Here is a 25,642-nt window from a genome sequence, read left to right on the forward strand (position 1 = left end):
CTGCGGTCGACGACGACTCGCGACGGCGGCGGAAACCAGAGCGGCGGCGGCGCGCGACGGCGAGCGACGGCGGGTCGCCGGAGTTGGGCGAAATCACGCCACGATGCACGGTTTAATGCGCGGAAGGCACCAGAAGAAAGAGGAGGGTGCGGCGAACTCATTTTGGGGGTTCTCGCCGACGGGAGCTCACCGGAGACGGCGAACGGCGGCGGGGAAGGGGCGGCGGCGCTAGAGCTCGGGCGGCTAGGGTTTCGGGTGAGCTGCGGCGCTGGTGCTTGGCGGAGGAGACCGGGAGGAGGCGGCGGCTTTTATAGGGGCTTGGAGATAGAGCCCCGAGTTTGAATCCCCAAAGAAATCGGAGCGGGGGCCGGCGGGACTCCGGAGATGGCGGAGCGGCGGTTGCGGGATGGAGCGGAGTCCGGCCGGAGGAAGGAGAAGGCGGGTGGCGGGCCGGCGCGACTTCGTGGGCCGGCGCGCGTTCGCGGGCTGCGCGGCGTCGGGTGAGTGGCAGGCCGGGGCGGAGCAGTGGGCCGGCGTCGGGTGGCGGGCCGCGGAGGGAGCGCGAGCGGGCGAGCGGGCGAGCTGCGGAGGTGGGGAGCTGGGCCGGCGCAGCTGGGCCGCGAGAAGAAGAAAAGGAGGAGGGCCGGCGGAGCTGATGCGGGCCGGTGGGGATACTGCGGCTGGGCCGAAAGAAGAAAGGGAAAGGGAAGGGGAAAGAAGTTTCGGCCCAGGAGGAGAAGAAGGAAAAAGAAAAAGAAAGAGAAAAAGGAAAAGGTTTGGAATTTGAATTTAAATTTGGAAATTCAAACTTTGATTCAAACTAAAGCAATCAAAATAAATGCACCAGCATGAATGCACAAATAAATCCTATGATGACTTAATTGAATTAAAGAAAATGAAATTAAATGCCTAGAATTTAAATGACACCCTAATTTGAGCAAATTTTAATAAATTTAAATTATTCAAAATTTTGGGTGTTACAGGTTGAGAGAGTGAGCATTAGTGAGCTGAAAAGAGCAATCCACAACTTGAGTACTTGTGGTTCGCGTCGAGAAAGCCTTTGAAGTATTTGTTACTCTTGGAGGTGTGCCTCCTAGACGGTTAGGCATCACTGGCTAGCTCCAAAGGTGTGGTGAGCAACATCAAATTTGTGTTGGCTGCGATCTTGCCTCCGCAAGGAAAAAGATCAACTAGTGGAGACGAGAAAAGTGGTTGAAAGAGACCTGGCTTGTTGGAAGGAAGTTGAAATAGACTCGTCTTCCAATAGGCTCCTCAATGGAGACCAAGGATTCATTGCGGCGAATCTGAACTTTGGATAAACAAATCCTCGTGGCTTGATTTACTTTGCTTCACTTGTTGATTTCTAGCAAATTACTTATGCTTCCGCTTCGATCTACTTGGGTGTTCTTGCCCTGTGTGGAGGGACAACTTTGCCCGTTTGGAAATCATCTACAGAAGCCACTCTTCAAGTTTGGTTGGTGCTAGAAGTCAAGGAGGGACTCAAGCAGCACTTGGTGTGCCACCCTGCCTGGACAGGTCTGACCAGTCTGTTGAACTGGGCTGATCAGTTTGGCCTGGTTAGTGCTGCTGAGTGGGTTGAAATTTTATAAATTGGTCAAATCGCGTATTCACCCCCTTCTAGGTGACATCTCGGTCCTTTCACGCTGCCCTGCCATCCACCCGCCCCACCATCCGCCATCCTCCGCCCCACCGTTCACCAGCTCCACCACCCCCCCCGTCCCACCATCCGCCCACCCTTCCGCCCCACTGTCCACCGTCGCGTGGCCCTCCGCACCGACCAGCCCACCGTCCGCCACTGCATGCTACTGTGCACTAGCGCCGGTGCACCCTGGCTAGTTGCGAGGTACGGGCGCGCCCCTCGTCCCCCCCTCCAAACGAGGCTTGCTGACACAAGCCCCTTTTTTAGATTTTTTAATGTGTAAATTGTATAAATTACATTAAATCCTTAGAAAATTAGTATGAACTAGTTTAAATACTTAGAAAAATTGCACAAATTAGTTTTAATACTTAGAAAAATTAGTACAAATTAGTATATTTGGTAGATTATATATTTCAATTTATTGTATATTTCAATTCATGCGTATATAATTTAATGTATGGTTTCATGTGTATATTTTAGAAGTTTCTTTTATTTAATCGATATTCTATGATTTCATGTTTATATATTAATTGTACTACTTGATACAATTTTTAATTTAATATACATATGATTACATGTTTGATTAATTTATGTCATTATTAGTTGAGATTGGAGACGAAGACGATGCAACGTATATAATGAAGAAGATTATTGCTGGCGGTAGTGGCTCAAACATTCCAAGGACCTACACCGAGGATGAGGGTAGCCAGGCGGACATGTTCCTCAACATGTCCGGTGACGGTAATCATGAGCTCGAGGATGGCGTTGACAACAATGCGGAACAAGACCTTGCCATGATAGAAGATTAGAGCAAGGTATATATCATTTTCATTGTTTTACCCCATCTATAATTTCATATTCATCATTACTATGTACTAATTAATGAATTTTGAACTTTTAGTCCTGGATTGATGAAGCAAAATAAGCCGCGAGGTCGTACAAAGATAATGGAGGGAAGGCTTCACATCACCGAAGTGACAGAAGAGGGCCAACCAATTGCTCCCAAAAAGTCGCTAGAAAATTCATGAGTCAGTGCGGGGCTATTGTAAGGGATAACATGCCCATCAACATTCGAAACTGGAAGGGTAAGAAAGATGATCCATACGCGCTTCCGCAGACACAGAAAGATATATTGTGGGAAGATGTCAAGAAACACTTCACACTTCCCAATGGCATCGATGAAAAAGTTGTGAAAGAATGGACGTTGAGGAAGATGGCAACCCAATTCCAAACCTTCAAGAAGAATCTGGATACCATCTTTATCAAGGAGGACCGAACTCCAGATTTTAATGACTGGCCAAAGTTAAGTTATCATTGGAACTCATTTCTGAAATACAAGATGAGTAAAGGTAGTACGAACAAGGTTCTTATAAACTCAACCAATGCCCAAAAGAAGTAGTACTATCATTGTCTAGGGTGAGGTGATTACATGAGTGCAATTCCTAAATGGAGAAAGATGGAACAAGACCTATTTGATCGAGGTATCGTACCAGCAACTATTGTCTGGCCCAATTGATCAAAGAATTTGCATTAAGCTCACGGAGGCAACCTTAGCCATGAGGATGGGACACTTATTTTCAATAAAACAATATGTCAGATGGCCCTCAAGCTTATCAAAAATATTGAAGATACTAAAGCGGGAAAGTTGAAGGTTGATAGAGAGAACGATGAGCTCACTTTGGCACTTGGGAATCCAAACACCCAGGACATTGTCAAGGCATCGGGATCGTTCCGTGGAAGTTTGCTTTCCATAGGGACTTCGACACGTACAGAAGCCAGAAGAGACAGAAGGAGGAGCGAGAGGAGAGTCGGTGGTGCATGTTAGAGGCTAAAGTGCATGCACAAGAAGAACGCAGGAAGAAATTAATCGACGAGTGGCCCTGGCAGTTACTGAGATAGCCCAATCTGGAGCACTACCAGATCCTAACGTCATCGTCAGCCCTTCTCAACAAGGGTCCCCGATGAGAACATGCCAAGATTACCCATGGTTGCGCAGGACAACTAATGGTACCTTGTGGATGACATCACTTAGCGCACCTCATGTGAGCTGTACAGAACATTTGGCAACCTCACCATTAAGGTATACATATATATAATCTATGCAATTATCTCAATTGATCCACACCTTAGGAGTTTAATAACTTCTTTATTTCTCCTATATGAACATGTGGCATATGGAAGTGCTTTTCCAATCCTTGCAGGGTGGTCAAGCCATGGCATGGAGATTCCACCTAGCTACTCTAGGGTTGGCCTAGAGCAGATTTGTAATAGTCAATAAGAAGGCCTAGAGCTTGACCTCCCGGGAGATGATTGGGAAATGGCACTAGGATATGCACTTCACAGTATCATTCTATGGTGCAAATGCTACATCATCATCGTTGGCAAGGAGGCATCATTGCTTCCCATAGGGCCCTTGCAGCCACCATCTCCTCAGAACTCCAGACTGTAATCTCCAGCACATCCACCTACAGGACCGTCGCCACCACCGGGACCATCGCATCCTGCTCGATCATCGTCTCCAGCACCATCGGATCCTGGTGGTTCGAGCGATGACGACCAAAACACCCCTCCCTGATCACCGTCTGCATCGCTGGGACTAAACTCTTGTGCGAGAAATGAACCTGTAGCACCTCTCAAGAAGTCGTGACCACCAGCTTCAAAGCCAAGGCAGCCAAAGGTGAAGGAACCTGTTAAGAAAACAAAGATGTCTGAACCCATTAAGAAGCTAGCAGGCGATATGACTCCTAAGGAATTGCAGGAGGCATCGCAAGCACAAGTAAGGGAGTCTTTCCAAAGATGCACTGAACAAAGAAAAGCGAAGATCCAGTGAAATTAATGTTTTTTATTGGCATGAAAAAAGAAGTAAAGAAGACTTTACTATTGAACTATGATCATTCGTTAGTTAAGTCTTATCAAAAGAAAAAATTAGGAGAGTCGTCTTCCAGTCGGACTGTCCCCCAACTCAGGTAGCAAGTAGATAAAGATGTTCAAGCTATAGTAGCTTTGCCCTAAGAACAAAAAATCCAAGTCATTACGTTTATGGAAGACACAAGTCTGTCGCTTGTTGAAGTTCTAGGGTAAACTAAACCGCCAGCTCCAGAAAAGATTGTATCTAAATGGCCCTTTGAGTTAGGAAAGCTTCTGGTTAGGCCTGAATTGGTACGGGAGCTCTCTACAAAGATGTATGGTACATGGAGTAGTCGGCCAAGGAAAGGGTCATGTTCGCTCTTCGTGTTAAACCTATTGATTTTTTTCGGTGAAGGTGAGAAACTCATGTGGTTGCAATTCAAGGATATATATATGAAGTGTACCATCAGGATGCCCTTGATGTCTCTCTCATCAGCACGTGGGTTATGTAAGTGTGTAGTTATCAAGATGTAAATTTTATCTTAGATCATTATTTTGTGTGTGTCCATCACCCTACTAACTTTGTGTTTCATTTTATGTAGGATGCTAATTCTAAAGTGTCGTAGAGAATCCTACTTCTATATTGGCTTCATGGATCCATCGCTTGTTAACTAAGCTCAGATATAAGATCAACCAAATCCTACATTGGACGCAATATACAAATTCTTGGAGCAACAAAATTCCAAGCAATACATACTACTGCCATACAACTTTAAGTAAGTGTGCGTACTGTCTTATTTTTTTCCTTTTCCTTACCAAATTAATGTTAGTTAGTTCTAATATGAACATTCATGTACGTAGTTTCCCCTAGATTCTCCTTGTAATTATTATTGATAAGTGCAACGTTATTTGTTCGATTCATTGAGGAAACCACCAGTGGAGTACAAAGACATTCAAGACATGCTAAACTTGTAATAATTCTAGACCTTTATCTCTATGCAAAAGTTTATTTCCTAAATTTTCACCTACCACTACATAATTCCTTCTTTTTTATTCGCAGAGCATGAAAACGATTCCATAAGACTCACCATGTTGAATTCAAAGAAAAACTTACATTCAATACAACGTTCCCAGTATGTATGAAGTTTGCACATTTTGTACATTCTATAACACAAATATTTCATAACTTGTTTTGTTCCCACTAAAGTGCTTGAGATAGGAACAAGGCAATAATTTATGTGGATTCTACGTCTGTGAGCGCATGTACCATTTTTTGCGGGACAAGGTGATATTAGACAATATAACTACGTAAAATAAAAATATTAATAATTAATTGTTTTCTAGCTCCTTATATTAAATTGTTCGTGTAACATTCACATATTTGCAAATTACAGATGTTGCGGATTAGAGAAGAACTCTTGGAGAAGGAGAGGTTTTTGGCAATCCAAGAAGCTCTCATAGGATTTCTGGTGGACAAGGTGATAAATCCTGAAGCAGAATTTTATTACGATGGACATTCAGCGGCCGAACGGAGCAACACCACAACGGGAAGATCGTAAGAATGAAGAGGACAAATTATTGTATATATAGTAATTGTATAAATACTAGTTTGATGTGTATAATATACTAAGAATTGTATATATATAGTAGTTATAATTAATATTATGGATATAGTATCATGAAATATATACACGATATGCATACAATATGAGCGTATACATGTAAATAGTGTACGCTAAGGATGTATACCTATATATATGCGAAGCAACAATTAGCATTAATATGGAAAAGAATTTAAAAATAAAAAAGGTCTTTAGTCCCTGTTCGTAATACCAATCGGGACTAAAAGGGGGTACGTGCATGCACCCGTATGCGCATGCATGTACCCCCTTTAGTTTCGGTTGGTAGGGGCCACGTGCATGCACCTGCTGGTGGGCCCTTTAGTCCTAGGTGGATGACCCGGGACTAAAGAGAGGGACCTTTAGTCCCGAATAGTTAGTCCCAGTTGGTTTTTCAGGAGCTATGAGGCTTACCAGCCAGGACTAAAGGTCAGTTTTCCACCAGTGGTTGGATATAGACTAGTAGTATGGAAAACCCTATCACCGTCGGACCATGAATCGGCGGTGAAACTTACTAAAAAAGTAAATAAAATGAATGTTGCAGCCCCATTGCCAGCCACTGTAGTAGCCCAGATCTAGCAGCCACGCCTTTGTAGTGCCCCACCGTCGAAGCTAGAAGCCCCGCATAGCCAGTCGTCATGCAATTGTTGCCAGAGCTAGCCTAGATCCCTAGGAGTGCAAGATCCGATCACCGTAGAGAGAGAGAGAGAGGAGGAAGAGGGCATGAGTGGAGAACTAGGAAGAGAGAGGCACTACGCCATGCCCAACTGCCATTGGCTCATTGCATTGTTGGCACTGCCACCGCTCCTTAACATGCTCCCCCATCGCCGCCGCTAGCTCCTTGCCCTGCTGGCCGCTGCCTCACCTTGCCCCACCACACTCCTCACCACAGGAACTAGGTGAGGGGGGAGTGGAGGAGGGAAGAGAGGGGCGGTGATGGGATATGATGCCCAGGAGGACATAAGTGGAGAAGGGAGAGAGATGTGGCACTAGAGAGGAGGGGATTGGGGGAGGAAGGAGCATAGGGCGGCGGAGAGGATAGAAGTGGAGTAGGGAGGGAGGAGGGCTGTGAGGGAGGGGGAGTAGATAAGGTGGAGAACTGGAGGGAGCCGGACTCAAAGTTGATTGGATGCGATTGAATAAAATTTATGGTCAGGCCGAACTCCTTTACCAATGGATTTTATTGTGAACCTTTTATGAAATTCTTCACCGCTGGTTTGTGATTGGAAATGGCAGTGTGATAGTCATTTTCACTGCCAATTCTAACAATCCACAGCTAGTGGAGAACGTAGCCTGAAAGCTAGGGGGCTCACCTACCTTTTCTTTCTTCATCTTTCTTCTCTCCTTTCTCTTTCTCTCCTTCTTCCTCTTTGTTTTCTTCTTCCACTCCTTAATATTTGGTCCAACAATTTCGAGGGGGAAGGGGGCTCAGGGGTGTCTCCATGAGCTATGGGTTGGTAGGAGGGCTGGAGCCCTTCTAACCATCCTTTGTAACGCCCTATTTTCTTTTTAACTGGCGGTGATACTATATCACTGTCGGTTTTAAGTCAATTGATGGTGATGACTAGTTCTGTTGTAGTGAATGTGTGTATCTCGCTGCAGGAGCTCTAAGGTATTGTTTGACTCGCTTAATTTAGACGCCTGTGGCTAGCTGAAGAAAATGGGTGCTCATATAGCCAAAGAAGGGTAGGGAATGAATTAGGCAACTTAAAACATTAAGCCTATGGTTTTCACTAATTGCAAGAATATAATGTTGATCATAAAATCTATATATATGCATATATAGTTGATCTAGTGTGAAAAATCCCACTCACAAAATATTTTGCAACTTAGAGCCAATCCTAGCAAGTATTACTCTAAGAATAAAGGCACTAAATTTGCAACTATGAAATGCAGAAATGTAAAAGAGTGTGTTAAAGAATACTCGGTACATCGATTTTTCCTATGGTATCATTTGTAAATGCTTCCCCTAGTCTAGTGTAAGTTAGCTCCACCAAGGATATTCTCCCGATCACCATATCTCTCCTAGTCTAGGTTTTGGGCTTGCCAAAAAGGCTATCGCCAAGTTAGATGAGAGGCTTGCCATAAAGGCAAGGTTCACCACTCCCTGTTCCCCGGTTAACTTGACATCATACTATGGAGCTTCTCCATTAAGGAATAGGTCTCCTTGTACCTAGCATATGGTTGTCATCACCGCTTCACATCAGTTTGGAGGGTCAAAGACTTACCGCTGAGCCACAAAGGCTCTAAGGTTCCGGTGCACCAAGCTTACAAAGAGTGGTTGACCCCTAGAACCCCACGCAAGGTAGTAACGCCAGCGAGCTACCAAGACCCCAAGGTGCTGGTGCACTCTATACCTAATATATCACAAATCACTCTGCAAAGCTTATGCTAATTTCCTTGGATGATGAGTTTAGTACTCTAGGTGGCATGGATGTGTTTTTGATATATCTTACAATATAATGGTCTTCTCCACACTCTAGCAACACCAACTGGATGTGTAAAGGGGGTTATAAATAGCCCAAGTAACTCAAAGTGTCATTGCTCCAATGGTTAGTAAAAGTAGTGAGCACGAGATGATCCCATGGTCAGATATGTGTAGGCATCGCATCATCTAGTGCACCCTTTTGAGCCATATAACCATAGCCTCCCACACTACCCATTTGTGTTGCGCATTACTCTGATGGGTCATAGGAACTTCTGGTGACACTCTTTCTTCTACAATCAAACTAGCATGCTCTCTAATCATTTGTTAGGTGATTACTCCACTTGGCTAGTGTATCATCCGGTGCTGAAGAAACTTCTTCAACTTGACCATCTCTGGATGTTCATTTGGCACTACTAGAGAACTCACTCACCTTTCATCCAACCTTTTTTGTCCTGGTTGACTTTGGACCCGGGACTTCAAAAATGAGCCACCGAAGGCCACCGACGGGGGGAGCTTTAGTCCCGGTTGGAAAGGCCAACACGGACAAAAGCCCCCCCTTTAGTCTTGGTAGTAATGGCTAAAACATTTGGCACTGACGGTGGGAGCTTTTGTCCCGGTTGGAAATTCCAACCAACCGGAACTAAAGATTAGTCCCGCTTGGAATTACCAACTGGGTCAAAAGGGGGGGCTTTTGTCCCAGTTGGAATTTGCAACCGGCACAAAAGCTCCTCGCCTATAAATTCCCCTTGCTTCTTCCTCCCCGAGCCCAAGCCATTCCACCAGATCGAGAGCTTCTTCCTCCTCCTCTCCATGGCGAGCAAGCAACATTAGGGAGGTGCTGCCCGATTTTTTCCCTCATTTCCGTGGGGATTTTACTCATCCAAAGTGTTGTAAAGGTTAGCTACTTCATCCTCTCTTCCTTTATTGTTATTATTCTTTGTTTTATGCTTTAGAGATAGAGAAAAATGAGTTTTTTAAAATGACACAAAATGGAGAGGATTTTTAGCTTGAATTTTGTAGATGATTTGTATTTGGTAAAGAACTTGATCAATATTAGGTATAGGAAAAAAATAGAGTAAAATGTGTTTTTAATATTTAGTCATTGCAATAAATTAAGATAAATAAATTGTAGGTGTAAGAAATAGAATTTGGTCATTGCTACAATTTTGCATGTCACTGTAATTTAACAATAATTGTATTTCTTTGACCAATAATTTATTTATCGCATGTTTATTGCAAGAACTAAATATTATAAACACATTTACTCTATTTTTCCCTACCTAATATTGATCAAGTTTTTTATCTAATACGAAGCCCTACATTCATTTTTGACGTAATACGATGCAGATGGACTGGCAATGGAGGTACTACCTCCGCTCCTCCAATCCTAAAGAACAGTGTCTGCACATGGCATGAACGTGCTTACACTATTCTTTGGTATTGGTGGAGCTGAGGTGGCTCTCCATTCTCTGGTGTTGGAGGAAGATTCTAAAGACCTGGTTCCTGTGCTCCTCTAATACCAGAAAACAGTGTCTGCACATGGTATGAATGTGCTTATACTATTCTCTAGTACTGGAGGAGCGAAGGTGGTTCTCCATACACTTCGTAGAAGATTGAGTCATATGCAGAGATGGATTGGAGGGTGAACATTCTAGGATAATTGTCTTGTCTTGTTCGCAGAAGGCCGATCCAACCAAGCTACTAAAGCTATAGAACGATGTTGTATAATGTCTTGTCAGTTTTGAGTTGGTATTTCCACCATCCTTCTTCAATATTATGATGCACCTCCTGGTTCACGTAGTCAAAGAGATTGCTATTCTCAATCCAATATTCCTGCACATTATGTGACCTTTCAAGAGGTTCATGTCAATCCTAAAAAATTATGTTTATAATCGTGCTCATCCAGAAGGAAGCATCACCAAGGGATATGGAACAGAGGAGGTCATTGAGTTTTGTGTTGATTTTAGTGACTCAATTAATTCATTTGGGGTTCCAACATCACGCCACGAGGGGAGGCTATGAGGAACGTGCACCCTTGGAAGGAAATCAAGTTTGAGCAATGATAGTGATTTGTTCCATAAAGCAAACTTCAATGTTCTACAACAATCATCCTTTGTGGCTCCGTATATCGAAGAACACAAGCAGATTCTATTTTCCCAATACCCGACAAAATCCAATGCCTAGATTATAGATCATCACATGGAAACTTTTCCCTCTTGGTTGCATCAACATATTATGGATAACTCTACGATTCATAAACAACCCACTTGGTTAGCCAGGGGACCATCTAGCACAATTGTGAAATTCCAAGGTTATGAGATAAATGGTTATACATTTTACATAAGAGCCCAAGACCAAAAAAGCACCAACCAAAATAGTGGGGTCCGTATGGATGCCATAGATAGCAATAGTGATGGGATACGAGGTAGGCTACACTAGCGCAAATCAAAATTTCTACCACGTAAAACTAGGAAGAACTACCGTATAAGGATCACGGGATTACCACTCGACGCACTACTGGTGCGGAATATGTAGATTTGCGTCGATGCAGCGAAGACGATCAACGTAGTCGTACGTAGTCGATCAACGTAGTCGTACGTAGTCGATCACGTCAACGTCCAGTAGCTCCTCAGCAGCTCGTCCACGTGCAGCAAGATCGCCCTCGTGCCGCGGCTCGTCGTGGCTCGTCGGCGGCTCATCCAAGTGCTGCAGGCGCAACACCTCCAAGGTATCCACACGTGTAGGGAGGAAGCGTCGCAAGCCGGACTGCTAGATCCGCGAGTTGCAACAGGCGAGGGCGTGGGAGGCGCAGCAGATGTGTTTCGCCAAAAGTGTAAACCCTAGGGTGCCCCCATCCCTCTATTTATAGAGGTTCCTAACGGGCCTCTAGGTTCGAGGCCCATTAGTACTTCTAAACCTAATCCAAGTCGGATCACATCCGAATTGGGCTTCCAGCTCCTTAAGTGTGTGACCCTATGGGTTCGGATACGTATAGACATGGCCCGAGTACTCCTACTCGGCCCAATAGTCGGTAGCGGCCTCTAGCAAGACGTGCCAACTCCTATACGCACACGAAGATCATATCAGACGAACCATCACAACATAATATACATGTTATTCCCTTTACCTCATGATATTTGGTATAGCTTCAAGCTGACCGCTCTTTCTCGATCCTGTGATTCGGAATCCCTTTGTAGGTTAACTCTTAACCGTACGTAGCATGGCCATGCATTTTCGGATCCAATCACTCAAGGGGCCCAGAGATATCACTCTCAATCAGAGAGGGGCAAATCCCATCTTGATTGACCATGTCTCATAGCATGCTTCTTGACAAACCCGAAAGCTACCTTTATAACTACCCTGTTACGGCGTAGCGTTTGATAGCCCCTAAGTAGGTCGATCCACATCTTGAATACATGCGACAATCTCAGGTCTAAGGACAAAGCGTATATGTTGTTTAAAGAGAGAACTACTTCTCGTGTTGGGTCAGTCCTAGCACATGTCTCCACATGTGTCCACATTATTAGTTCAACATCTCCATGTCCATGACTTGTGAAACATAGTCATCAACTAATACATGTGCTAGTCTAATATTCATGTGTGTCCTCACATGAACTCCGACTAGGGACAACTTTAGAATAACTATACAAGTAAAGAGTTTCACATACAATTCACATAATTGCAAATCAATTCAAGTAGCCTTTAATGGATATTCAATGAACACAATATACAAATCATGGATACAAATGGAATATCATCATCTCTATGATTGCCTCTAGGGAATACCTCCAACAGTCTCCCACTTGCACTAGATTCAATCTAGAAGGTACCTAATACCCATAGCTCTTACATGCGCATCATGCTTAGGCTGCGGGAGTGGTTTTGTCAACGGATCAGAAATGTTCAAATCCGTGTGTATTTTGCATATCTTGATCTCACCCCGGTTAACGAAGTCTCGAATGAGATGAAATCGCCGCATTACGTGTTTGTTCTTCTGGTGGTTCCTTGGCTCCTTTGCTTGCACAATTGCCCCATTATTATCACAGTAGAGATTCAATGGGCTGGACGCATTCGGGAACACACCAAGCTTAATGAGGAAATTCCTTATCCAAACACCTTCCTTCGCGGCTTTCGAAGCCGCGATGTACTCAGCTTCTGTCGTAGAATCGGCCACCGTCTCCTGTTTGGAACTCTTCCAACTAACAGCACCACCAATTAGCGTGAACACAAATCCTGATTGTGACTTTGAATCATCTCTATCGGTTTGGAAACTAGCATCGGTGTAACCTGTTACAACGACCTCCTCCTCACCTCCATAGACGAGGAATATATCTTTAGTCCTTCTCAAGTACTTAAGAATGTTTTTCACTGCTGTCCAGTCACTCTCACCTGGATCAGATTGGTGTCTGCTTGTCATACTTAGCGCATATGAAACATCTGGGCGAGTACTTATCATTTCATACATGATAGATCCAATAGCCGAGGCATATGGCACTCTACTCATGCGATCCCGCTCATCAGCAGTTGAAGGACACTGAGTCTTGCTGAGATGTATGCCGTGTGACATAGGCAAGAACCCTTTCTTTGCCTCTTCCATGCTGAACCGCTTCAACACTTTGTCAATGTAAGTATCTTGGCTTAAACCTATAAGCCTTCTCGATCTATCTCTATATATCTTAATGCCTAGAATATATGCCGCTTCCCCTAAGTCCTTCATCGAAAAACTATTTTTCAGTGAAGTCTTTACGGACTCAAGCATAGGAATGTTATTTCCAATCAGTAATATGTCATCCACATATAAGATTAGAAATACTACAGAGCTCCCACTAACCTTCTTGTAAATACAAGACTCTTCTTCGTTCTTGGTGAAGTCAAACCCTTTGACCACTTCATCAAAACGAATGTTCCAACTCCTAGATGCTTGCTTCAATCCATATATGGATCTTTGAAGCTTGCATACCTTTCCAGCATTTTTTGGATTGACAAAACCCTCGGGCTGTATCATATACATGTCCTCAGCTAGGTTTCCATTCAGGAAAGTTGTCTTGACATCCATCTGCCATATCTTATAATCGAAATATGCAGCTATAGCTAGAATAATCTGAATGGACTTAAGCATCACTACGGGCGAGAAGGTCTCGTCGTAGTCAACTCCTTGAACTTGTTGAAAACCTTTTGCAACAAGTCGTGCTTTATAGATGTGAACATTTCCATCCATGTCCTTTTTCTTCTTATAGATCCACTTGCACTCTATGGCTTTAACACCATCAAGCGGGTCAACCAAGTTCCAAACTTGATTGTCTCCCATGGACTCTATTTCAGATTGCATGACACTCTGCCATTTTTTGGAGTCTGGGTCCATCATTGCTTTTGCATATGTCGCAGGCTCATCATTGTCCAACAATAATATTTCCCGCATTTCGCGGAGCGTTGCCGACCTTCGTGGTTGTGGCGGTGCTTCTCTTGCCATGGGTATCTCAACTTGTTCTGCTACGTTAGCATCACTCATTGATTCTTGCCCGATCGGCTCATCTTGAACTTCGTCAAGATGCACTATCATTCCACTCTTTTCTCCTTTGAGAAACTCTTTCTCTAGGAAAACCCCGTTCCGAGCGACAAACACTTTGCCTTCTGATCGGTTGTAGAAATAATATCCAAAGTTTCCTTTGGATATCCCACGAAAATGCACTTATCCGACTTGGGTGTGATCTTGTCCGACTGAAGTCGCTTGACAAACACTTCACATCCCCAAATCTTTAGAAAAGACAAACTAGGAACCTTTCCAATCCATATCTCATATGGTTTCTTAACTACGGATTTAGATGGTACCCTATTAAGTGTGAAAGCTGCTGTTTCTAGAGCGTATCCCCAAAATGACAACGGTAGGTCTGACTGGCTCATCATTGATCGAACCATGTCTAACAAAGTTTGATTACGTCGCTCGGATACACCGTTTCTCTGAGGTGTTCTAGGCGGCGTAAGTTGTGGAACAATTCCGCAACTCTTTAGATGATTGCTAAACTCGTGGCTCAAATACTCGCCTCCACGATCAGATCGTAAGGCCTTAATTTTCTTGCCACGCTAATTTTCAACTTCATTCTGAAATTCCTTGAACTTTTCAAAGGTTTCAGACTTGTGCCTCATCAAGTAGACATAGCCATATCTACTAAAATCATCAGTGAAAGTTATGAAGTATTGGAATCCTCCTCTAGCCGTCGTGCTCATTGGTCCGCATACATCACTATGTACGAGTTCCAACAAGTCTACTGCTCTCTCAGGAAATCCTGTGAAAGGCATCTTGGTCATCTTGACTAGCAAGCAAGCCTCACATGTCTCGTATGATTCAAAATCAAATGAAGTTAGAAGTCCATCAGAATGGAGCTTCTTCATGCGCTTTTCACTTATATGACCCAAACGACAATGCCACAAGTAGGTAGGACTCAAATCATTAGGCCGAGGCCTTTTAGCACTTACGTTATAGACAGGTGAACCATCAAGATTTAAAACAAATAATCCATTCACAATGGGTGCAAAAGCCATAAAAATATCATTCTTAGAGATCACACAACCATTGTTTTCACTCACAAATGAATAACCATCCTTCATCAAGCATGAAGGAGACAAAATGTTTCGACTTAAACTAGGAACAAAATAACAATTATTCAACTCCATAATAAATCCTGACGGGAGGTGGAGTTGCATCGTCCCGACGGTCAACGCAGCAACTCTTGCATTGTTGCCCACGCGGAAATCAACTTCTCCTCTTTCCACGCTTCTACTTCTTATCATTCCCTGCATCGAATTGCAAATATGAGCAACCGATCCGGTATCAAATACCCAAGAATTAATAATTGTATCAGCGAGAAAAATGTTGTCTATAACATTAACAACAAGCGTACCTGAGGTAGAAGTACTCTTACTTCCACCATTCTTCAACGAAGCTAGGTACTGCTTGCAGTTTCTCTTCCAGTGACCAAGTTCATGACTGTAAAAGCACTCTTTGTCTGGAGCAGGTCCAGGTCCAGCTTTAACCTTGGGCGCTGGGTTTGGCTTGGACGTTCCAGCCTTGCTCTTCTTCTTCCAAGAATTGCCCTTCTTCTTAAAGCTAGGCTTGTTCTGTATAGCCATCACATGGCTGGTACTAGCGCTTTTCTTGATGTCAGCCTCTGCTATTTTTAAGCATGCCACACAGCTCATTCAGACCCTTCTCCGTCCCATGCATATGGTAGTTCGAGATGAAGTTCCCATAGCTAGGCGGAAGAGATGAAAGAATGAAATTAGTGGCCAACTCTTGGCCCAGTGGGAAGCCCAGCTTCTCCAACCGTTGAGTGTAACCAACCATCTTGATTATGTGTGGTCCTACTGCTGCGCCTTCTGCTAGCTTGCTCTCCACAAAGGCCTTAGATACATTGAACCTTTCAGTCTTGGCCTGTGTTTGGAACATGTCTCTAAGCGCCACGATCATATCGTGCGCCTCATGGTTTGTTTCGAACTGCATCTGCAGCTCGGGTTCCATGCAAGCAAGCATAAGGCAGCTTACTTTGAGGTTAGCATCACATGCTTTCTTGTAAGCATTCTTAGCAGCAGCGGGTGCATCATCAGCAGGTTCTTCTGGTAGTGGGTTGTCTAGAACATCTTCCTTTTTCTCAGCCCTGAGAACAATTCTCAGGTTATGGATCCAATCCGAGTAATTTGTTCCATTCAACTTGTCCTTCTCAAGGACCGAACGCAAAGCAAACGGTGTAGTGCTGCTAGGTGCCATTTAATCTACAACAAAAGTAATGCAAAATACACTAAGACAAACGTATCCATGATAGAGCAAATCACATTAAACTATTTTAACAGAATCTACTCCCACTAAAATCAATATCCCTCTATTGAAACTTAGTGATTCAGGATCCACAACTAACAAGTCTACTAGTGAGCTTTAGCATCACCGCTAGCAAACAAGGTAGATCGGTAAGCAACTTTTGCTAATCATATCACATATGACTCCTGTTGTTGGGTGACATCTCTATGTCTCGGCGCCCAACCTTTATGCCCCAAGGTCCTTAACCGTTAAGATAACCTTGTTAAGCAAACCCACCCTTATGCATGTAAGTGTCCGACACAAACCCGTCTAGTCAAGGAAAACTAGTGGTACCCTAATTTCATAGACCCACCACTAATTGTACAAGACATGGGACGGTGCAAGTTTTAGTTGGGAGGGCATGCTAACTTAAACTTTGTGAGGGATCGTTCTACTTCTAACATCACAGCATGCAGAAAGTAAAACATAAACAGAATAGCATTCACACAGTTGTGACACAGTATGGACCGTTTTCATATGGTGATCTCCATCTCCATAGAACCTGTTCACCATGGTGATCTCCATCTCCATGTTCCATGTGCGCCATCCTCCTGGTGATGAGTCCTCCAAGAACTAAAATATGCTATTACACCTAATAGCTAGTAAAGAAGCTAGTAATGAAGATTACATAGTTGCTTGGATCATCACAGATTGGTACGCAGACCATTAAATACAATAAAGTGACCACACATATGGCTCCTGCCGTGTTGCCGTACGCGCGACACGCAGGTCACGAATGAGTTACACACATGCATCACATACACAAAGGGTCATACTGATCACAAGGTACATACATCCTGCAAAACAGAGTTAAGCGTCCTAACGTTCCAAACTTCGGATGCCCGAAACTCCATCTTCCAAGCCGAATTTGGGAAATCTAATTTCGCCAAAAATAGCAAAGAAATTGAATTTCATGTGTAACTTTTTCTGTAGATCAATTTTCATATAAGATTCGCCCCGATCCGAGATTGTACCGAAAAGTTACGGCTGATTTACCGAAGCATACGCATACGGCAAAAATCCCGACCCCGGCAGTAGATCCCATCTACTATTGTACATCTAATGCGCCTGGCGTATGACCCTGGATTTTGATTTGACCAATCATATTGATCTTCGCTCACTGCAACTGGAATTACGTGTATCACTTAACTCCGATGGCGGAAACCGACCGGTAGAAGTATGTCGTTACACTACCATTGCAGCAAGATCATGAAACCAGGACATAGATCAAACTGAAAACTCGCATATCTCCATATGCACACTTCCCGAATCCAAAACTAAACAGCTACGGCTCTGATACCACTGATGGGATATGAGGTAGGCTACACTAGCGCAAATCAAAATTTCTACCACGTAAAACCAGGAAGAACTGCCGTATAAGGATCACGGGATTACCACTCGACGCACTACTGGTGCGGAAGATGTAGATTTGCGTCGATGCAGCGAAGACGATCAACGTAGTCATACGTAGTCGATCACGTCAACGTCCAGCAGCTCCTCAGTAGCTCGTCCACGTGCAGCAAGATCGCCCTCGTGCCGCGGCTCGTCGTCGGCTCGTCGGTGGCTCGTCGTGGCTCGTCGGCGGCTCATCCAAGTGCTGCAGGCACAACACCTCCAAGGTATCCACACATGCAGGGAGGAAGCGTCGCAAGCCGGACTGCTAGATTCGAGAGTTGCAACAGGCGAGGGTGTGGGAGGCGCGGCAGATGTGTTTCGCCAAAAGTGTAAACCCTAGTGCGCCCCCACCCCTCTATTTATAGAGGTTCCTAACGGGCCTCTGGGTCCGAGGCCCATTAGTACTTCTAAACCTAATCCAACTCAGATCACATCCGAATTGGGCTTCCAGCTCCTTAAGTGTGTGACCCTATGGGTTCGGATACGTATAGACATGGCATAAGTGTAGGTGTACTTATTAAAAATATGATTCCGAATCTCTTGTTCGGATACGTATAGACATGGCCATGCTACATACCCTCATGCAGTTCTTGTAGTTCAAACATCAACATCAGAAACAAAACTTGAAGAAACTTAAACTAAGTATGGTTCATCATCAACATCAAAAATAGAACAACTTAAACTAAGAAGTTCCTCATCACATCAGAAATAGAACAACTTAAACTAAAAAGTTCATCATCAACATCCTGTTGATATATAGACGCATTTAGAACGAGAAAGCCTAAACTAAGTAAAAGGACAAGTCGTTCATTAAAAAACCTGACATTTACATTGCTGGATTACACCACTGCCACCACCGGCCATCCCATTGCCATCGCCACCATGGTGACGAAATTCACGGTTGAAGGTGTTGGATGTCGAGGTCCCACTCCAAGGCCACGCGAGCATGGGCCTTTTCCACTACTTAGTCAGCCACCACTACAGAGGATCTGGCCTGAGACTCGAGTGCGGCCTACCTTCCCACAGCAGTCACTACCGCAGCCACCGCAACACGAGCAGAGGATGCAAGCTCATTCCCTTGGCCTCGCATCCGGTGAAGGAGGCAGTGGATTTGGAGGCAACCCATGCCAAGCAGTAGAGGACCACCTCATTCAACGCTGCCACAACAGTCGCGGGCGCTGTGGCCTCAGCGACTCCTGTCGCCATGGTCTCTGCAACCGCAGCATCATTGGCCTCTTATTCCATGGCGGGTGCCATCGACGGAGGTAGAGAGGAGTAAGGTGGAGGGGCGGCTACAGAAGAGGAGTGGAGGGAGTGGCAGTGGAGGAGTAGGAGTCGTGGAGAAAGCGGTGGCAGAGTAATAGTGGAGGGAAAAACGGAAGTGGATAAGTGTTTAGGGTAACCGTCAGCCTATATATAGACAAACATTCTAAATGGCCCAGTAATGCACTAGTTAGAATGCTGCATACATCCAAACCATCCCAGTAAGGCACCAGTTAGAATAGCTCGTACATTCGGTATTCTATCGATTAGAATAAGTCACACATACGAACAGGTCTCACTAGTAGAGAATTGGCTTTCGATGCGCCCCCTTTTGTCCCGGTTTAAAGTTGGCTCGGGACAAAAGGGGGTGCGCCACGGTAGGCAAAAATGGAGGGGGGAGTTAGTCCCGGTTGGTAATTGCAACCGGGACTAAAGGCCCCCCTTTAGTCCTTGGTTACAACGGCTAGCTGGGGCGCGTCGATGGCGGTACCATTTTATCCCGGTTGGAGCCTCCAACCGGGATAAAAGGGTGTTCCTTTTGTCCCGGTTGGAGCCTCCAACCGGGACTAAACTTTCAACCGGGACAAAAGGTGTTCCCTTTTGTCTCGGTTGGAGTTTTTAACCGGGATAAAACCTCATCCCCCATTATATCCCGAGACAGAGGACTTTCTTCCTCCTCCAGCTCGAGCCAGTCCAGCACATTGACAGAGAGCTGAGCTTCACCTACTCTCCGGTGGTGCCGAAGCAAGGGAGGTGTTGCCTGAAGTTTTTTCCCTCATTTTCGTGGGAATTTGACTCAGCCAACACAAGTGTTGTGAAGGTTTGCTACTTCATCCTTGTGTTATGCTTTGATTTATGCTTTGGAGATGAAAAGATTATTTGCTAGAATGTGATGAAGTAGAAAATGGAGAGGTATTTTGAGGTAGAATGTGAGGGAGATTGATGTGTCATATATAGTATGCATTCTTGCAGTGGTTTTAGAATGATGCTACCTTGTCTAGACGGTTTATCTTATCAAATTCAATATGATTTTTCAAATCCATACTTGTTGAACTTGCATACTGTGGTCATATCTGCGAGGATGTTCTCCGCCGAGCAGCAACGTATGTCAAGAAGGAGGTTCAATTCTACGAGAAAGAGTGGATACGGACATCGTGACCATGTCCCCTTTTCCGTAGCATCTAACCTCTTTCATGACGAAGTGCGGTGCCACCCAGTTGAGAACATGCTCGCGAGATGATCACGGTCTTCAAGTTCAACAACTTCTGCAGTGGTAAGGAAAGAATTTTTATACATAGATGACTTCTACTACTTGTTGAACTTATCAAATTCAATAAGGTTTTTCAAATCCATACTTATTGAACTTGCATACCGTGTTCATCTCTCCGAGGATGTTCTCCGCCGAGCAGCAACGTATGTCAAGAAGGAGGTTCGATTCTACGAGAAAGAGTGGATACGGACATCGTGACCGTGTCCCCTTTTCCGTAGAATTGAACCTCTTTCATGATGAAGTGCGGTGCTGCCCAGTTGAGGACATGCTCGCGAGATGATCACGGTCTTCAAGTTCAACAACTTATGCAGTGTTAAGGTAATAATTTCTGTACATAGATGGCTTCTGCTACTGGAGGAAGTGGCGATGGTGGGGGCGATCGTGGTTCCTATTTTGGCAAGGGGAAAATCATAGTTGGCCCTCAGCATAAGCCGAAGAAAAAGAGCGCGCTGGAAAAAGCAATGCTTCGTTATTTGCAGCAACGTCATGAAGAAGCTGTTGCCGCGGGTTTGGAACCTCCTTTTGGTGGCCGTTATGCTCCACCGTCAGTCCCGGGTGTTTCATGTCCAGTTAGTACTACCATTTCAGGCAGCACAAATAAACCTAAGGATGAGGCTGGGTCAGCGGAACCTTCATCTTCACCATCCAAGGATGCTTAAAGTCCTCCTAGATAATAACCAGTGGATGGCTTGTTGTATTGTATCATGTTGTTTGGATCTTTAATTTAAATATGTGTATTTGGATCTTCATGTTGTTGTATTGTACCATGTTGTTTGGATCTTTAATCAATTTTCACGTGTAATCCATTGTCAAGTGTAATCCATTTTCATGCGTAATACAATGCAGATGGACTGGCAATGGATGTATAATGTAGACAGGTGGAGCAAGGTGTTTATTGATGGCTTGCATTATTTTCTCGAAGTGGTCAAAGCGAATAAGCCAGAGAATGGGTTCGTATGTTGACCATGCTTCCAATGCAATAACAAGAAGGAGTATTCAAAGGATTCCTGGGGGACTATTCACAGCCACTTGTTTAAATACGGTTTCATGCCTAACTATTTGGTTTGGACCAAGCACGGTGAACTAGGGGTCGTAATGGAAGATGGCGAGGAGGAGGAGGAAGATGACACCATTTCGGACTGGGTTGCAGGCCAAGCTTTTGCAGGTACTACAATGGGCGAGGCTGATGAAGATGAGTTTGCAGAAAATGGCCCTACTGATGACCTTGGTCAGGTGATACGAGATGCATATAGAGATTGCGAAACTGAGAAGGAAGCAGCAAAGTTGCAGCGCATGATAGATGATCACCAAAAAATGTTGTACCCAGGTTGACAGCAGGGCCATAAAAAACTAGGTACGACACTAGAATTTGTGCAATGGAAGACAAAAAATGGTGTGTCCGATAAGGCATTTCAGGGGATGTTGAACATTCTGAAGAAGATTCTCCCCGAGAATAATGAATTACCGTCCACAACATATGAAGCTAAACAGATTATTTGCCCTCTCGGATTGGATGTTCAGAAGATACACGCATGCCCTAATGACTGTATCCTCTATCGTGGTGATAAATACGAGAAATTGGATGTTTCTCCCATCTGCGAAGCCCTGTGGTATAAGATCAGGCGAGATGATCCTGGTGATGTCGAGGGGCAATCTCCCAAGAAGAGAGTTCTCGCGAAGGTGATGTGGTATTTCCCTATAATACCACGCTTGAAGCGCTTGTTCAGGAACAAGGCGAATGCTAAGTTGATGCGATGGCACAAAGAAGACCGTAAGGAAGATGAGATGCTGAGACACCCCGCAGATGGGGCACAGTGGAGATCAATTGATAGAACATTCTCGGACTTTGAAAGTGAAGCAAGGAACATAAGGTTTGGTTTAAGTACTGATGGATTCAATCCATTCGATGAGTTGAGTAGTGGCCATAGTACTTGGCCTGTGACCCTTTCTATGTTCAACCTTTCTCCTTGGCTGTGCATGAAGCGGAAGTTCATTATGATGCCGGCGCTTATCCAAGGCCCAAAACAACCCGGCAACGATATTGACGTGTACCTAAGACCATTGGTTGATGACCTTTTACAGCTCTGGAAGGAAGAAGGTGTACGTGTGTGGGATGAGGATAGACAAGAGATCTTTAATCTACGAGCATTGTTGTTCGTAACCATCAATGATTGGCCTGCATTGAGTAACCTTTCAGGACAGACAAATACAGGATATCAGGCATGCACCCATTGTTTAGACGACACAGACAGCATGTATTTGAAGCATTGTAAGAAGGTCGTCTATATGGGTCATCGTCGATTTCTCCCTACTCACCACTAGCTGAGAAAGAGCGGGATGCATTTCAAAGGGGCGCCAGACCATCGTAAAAAACCTGCACACCGTAATGGAAAGCGTGTCTTCGAGATGATGAAGGATGTAAATGTAGTCTTTGGAAAGGGTCTTGGTAGCCAACCTGTTCCGAACGACGATAATGGACATGCACCCATGTGGAAGAAAAAGTCAATATTTTGGGAGCTACCTTATTGGGAAATCCTAGAGGTTCGCAATGCAATAAACGTGATGCACCTGACGAAGAATCTTTGCGTGAACGTGCTAGGCTTCATGGGTGTTTATGGGACCTCAAAAGATACATTAGAAACACGACAGGACCTGAAAGCCATGGGGCAACGAGATAACCTACATCCGGAAAAGAGAGATAATGGACAGCACTACTTACGTCCTGCCAGTTACACTCTCAGCAAGGAAGAGAAGGATAGCATGTTTGAATGCTTGAATAGTATGAAGGTCCCGTTTGGGTACTCCTCAAATATATAGGGAATAATAAATATGAAACAAAAGAAGTTTACAAATCTCAAGGCTCATGACTGCCACATGTTGATGACCCAATTGCTTCCGGTTGCATTGAGGGGTGTTCTACCAGAAAATATCCGGTTGCCGCTCGTAAAGCTATGCGCGTTTCTCAATGCGATTTCACAGAAGGCAATCGAACCATCCAAGCTATCAAAGCTACAGAACGATGTGGTGCAATGTCTTGTCAGTTTTGAGTTGTTATTTCCACCATCCTTCTTCAATATTATGACGCACTTACTGGTTCACCTAGTAAAAGAGATTGGTATTCTCGGACCTGTATACCTGCACAATATGTGGCCTTTCAAGAGGTTCATGGCAGTCCTAAAAAACTATGTTCTTAATCGTGCCCGTCTAGAAGGAAGCATCGCCAAGGGATATGGAACAGAGGAGGTGATCGAGTTTTGTGTTGATTTTATTGATTCAATTGACTCGATTGGGGTTCCAACTTCACGCCACGAGGGGAGGCTCCGAGGAATGGGCACCCTTGGAAGGAAATCAAGTTTGAGCAATGATACTAATTTGTTCGACAAGGCACACTACACTGTTCTACAACAGTCATCCTTTGTGTCTCCGTATATCGAGCAGCACAGGCAGATGGTAGTTTCCAAAAACCCGACCAAATCCGATGCTTGGCTTACCCGTCATCACATGGAAACTTTTCCCTCCTGGTTGCGCCAACAACTTATGGGTAACTCTGAGATTCACTCACAGCTTGCCTGGTTAGCCAGGGGACCTGCTAGCACAATCGTCAAATTCCAAGGCTATGAGATAAATGGTTATACATTTTACACGAGAGCCCAGGACCAGAAAAGCACGAACTAGAATAGTGGTGTCCGCATAGATCCCATGGACAGAAATAATAGCAAGGAGTCGTATTATGGTTTCATACAGGAGATGTGGGAACTTGAATACGGACCGCTGTACATCCCTCTATTTCTTTGCAATTGGGTGAAGCTAACTGCCGTAACCAAAGATCAGTACGGAATGACAATAGTAGATCTGAGCAAGACTGGATACAGTGATGACCCATTCGTACTTGCCAATGATGTGCATCAGGTGTTCTATGTGAAGGACATGTGTAGCAAACCCAAGAGGAATCCAGAAGAGACATGGGAGCCAAAGTGCCACATAGTTCTTCCAGGTAAAAGAAAAATCGTGGGAGTCGAGGATAAAAAAGACCAATCAGATGATTATGATCAGTTTGATGGCATGCCCCCATTCGCTGTTGAAGTTGATCCAAGCATCCTGCTATCCAAAGCAAGTTGTCAAGATTCGTCAAAATATAGTCAGTCAAAGTACAATAAGATCACACACCTGAAAGCTCTGGATAGCTCTTCGAAACTCTAACTCCGACGGCAGCTCGAGCATTGGACCCTCGGTATTCTTAGCAATCTGAGGCTCCGGAGCTCCACCCAAAAAAGCCCCTGACAAACAAAACTAATGAATCATTACAACATACAAAATACAGACTTCAAAAAGAACCTGGTCGCTCACCACATACCCTCCACGCGGACTTCACCCACTTTGGTCGCACCAACTAAAGCCATTGTGCCACCAACAATCATTGAAGACGGCACACCCCTAGAACTCGAGGAAACCGTAGGAACCTCCACTGCCCGGATAACCTCTTGAAGCATTGAAATAGTGGCACCAAGACGGCTTGCGTCTTCAACCTCAGGCGCATCATCCATCGACAAATCAACTAAGGGACCAGAAAGTGTAGTCGGAAGACCAACATCTACTCATGTGTCCACAGGAATGGTATCCTCAGCATCCCTGAGTCAAAACACGAGGTCATCACTTGTTCTTCAAAAGATCAAAAATACGATCAAAAGGAAGAATACACAAAAACTCACCGAGATGACCACGGCGGCAATCGCACACATTTCTTCTCAGAGGCTACCAGTTGAGTACTCAGCACCACAAGGTCTGTCGGAGGTACGACCCTAACTTTCTCGCCAAGTCCTAAAAAAATCAAGGATTAGACTGCAAAGTTTCAGATTACCAAATAATCAAAAAACTCACCACTAGCAATAACATTGGACAACAAGGCTCTAACAGCAACCACTGGTGACTTCGCGACATCAGTCATCTCAGAAGATGCACCCCCGGCTGCCAACTCGGGACCTGCTGGTGCCAAGGCTGCTAACTCGGGACCTGCCGGACCTGCCGGTGCCAGGGCTGCCATCTCAGGACTTGCCGAGGCCAGAGCTACAGACTCGGAGGCAGCTGTCCCCAAGTTTACGAGTGGCACCCCTACCGGCAACTCTTCAACAGCCGTGACACTAACAACGGTGTCCTTAGCAATCGCGACTACCTCAGCAGAAGTAGCCTCGTCAACGCCTGTAGTCGAGTCATCAGCCTTCCCAATCAGCTAAAAATGTCAGCATTGCTCAAAGACAATTCTCCAAAAAAATTACCTTAGACATCGAATATGTACCTTGGTGCTCTGCGACCC

General features: G+C 44.6%; 1 pseudogene; it reads left to right on the plus strand.

Moving 5' to 3' along the window:
• The first annotated feature begins 384 nt into the window (after nt 1-384).
• Nucleotides 385-25,642, plus strand: part of LOC140221177 (uncharacterized) — a 54,407-nt pseudogene continuing 29,149 nt past the window's right edge.

This window comes from Setaria viridis, chromosome 9 (assembly GCF_005286985.2).
Source record: "Setaria viridis chromosome 9, Setaria_viridis_v4.0, whole genome shotgun sequence".
Classification (NCBI taxonomy): domain Eukaryota; kingdom Viridiplantae; phylum Streptophyta; class Magnoliopsida; order Poales; family Poaceae; genus Setaria; species Setaria viridis.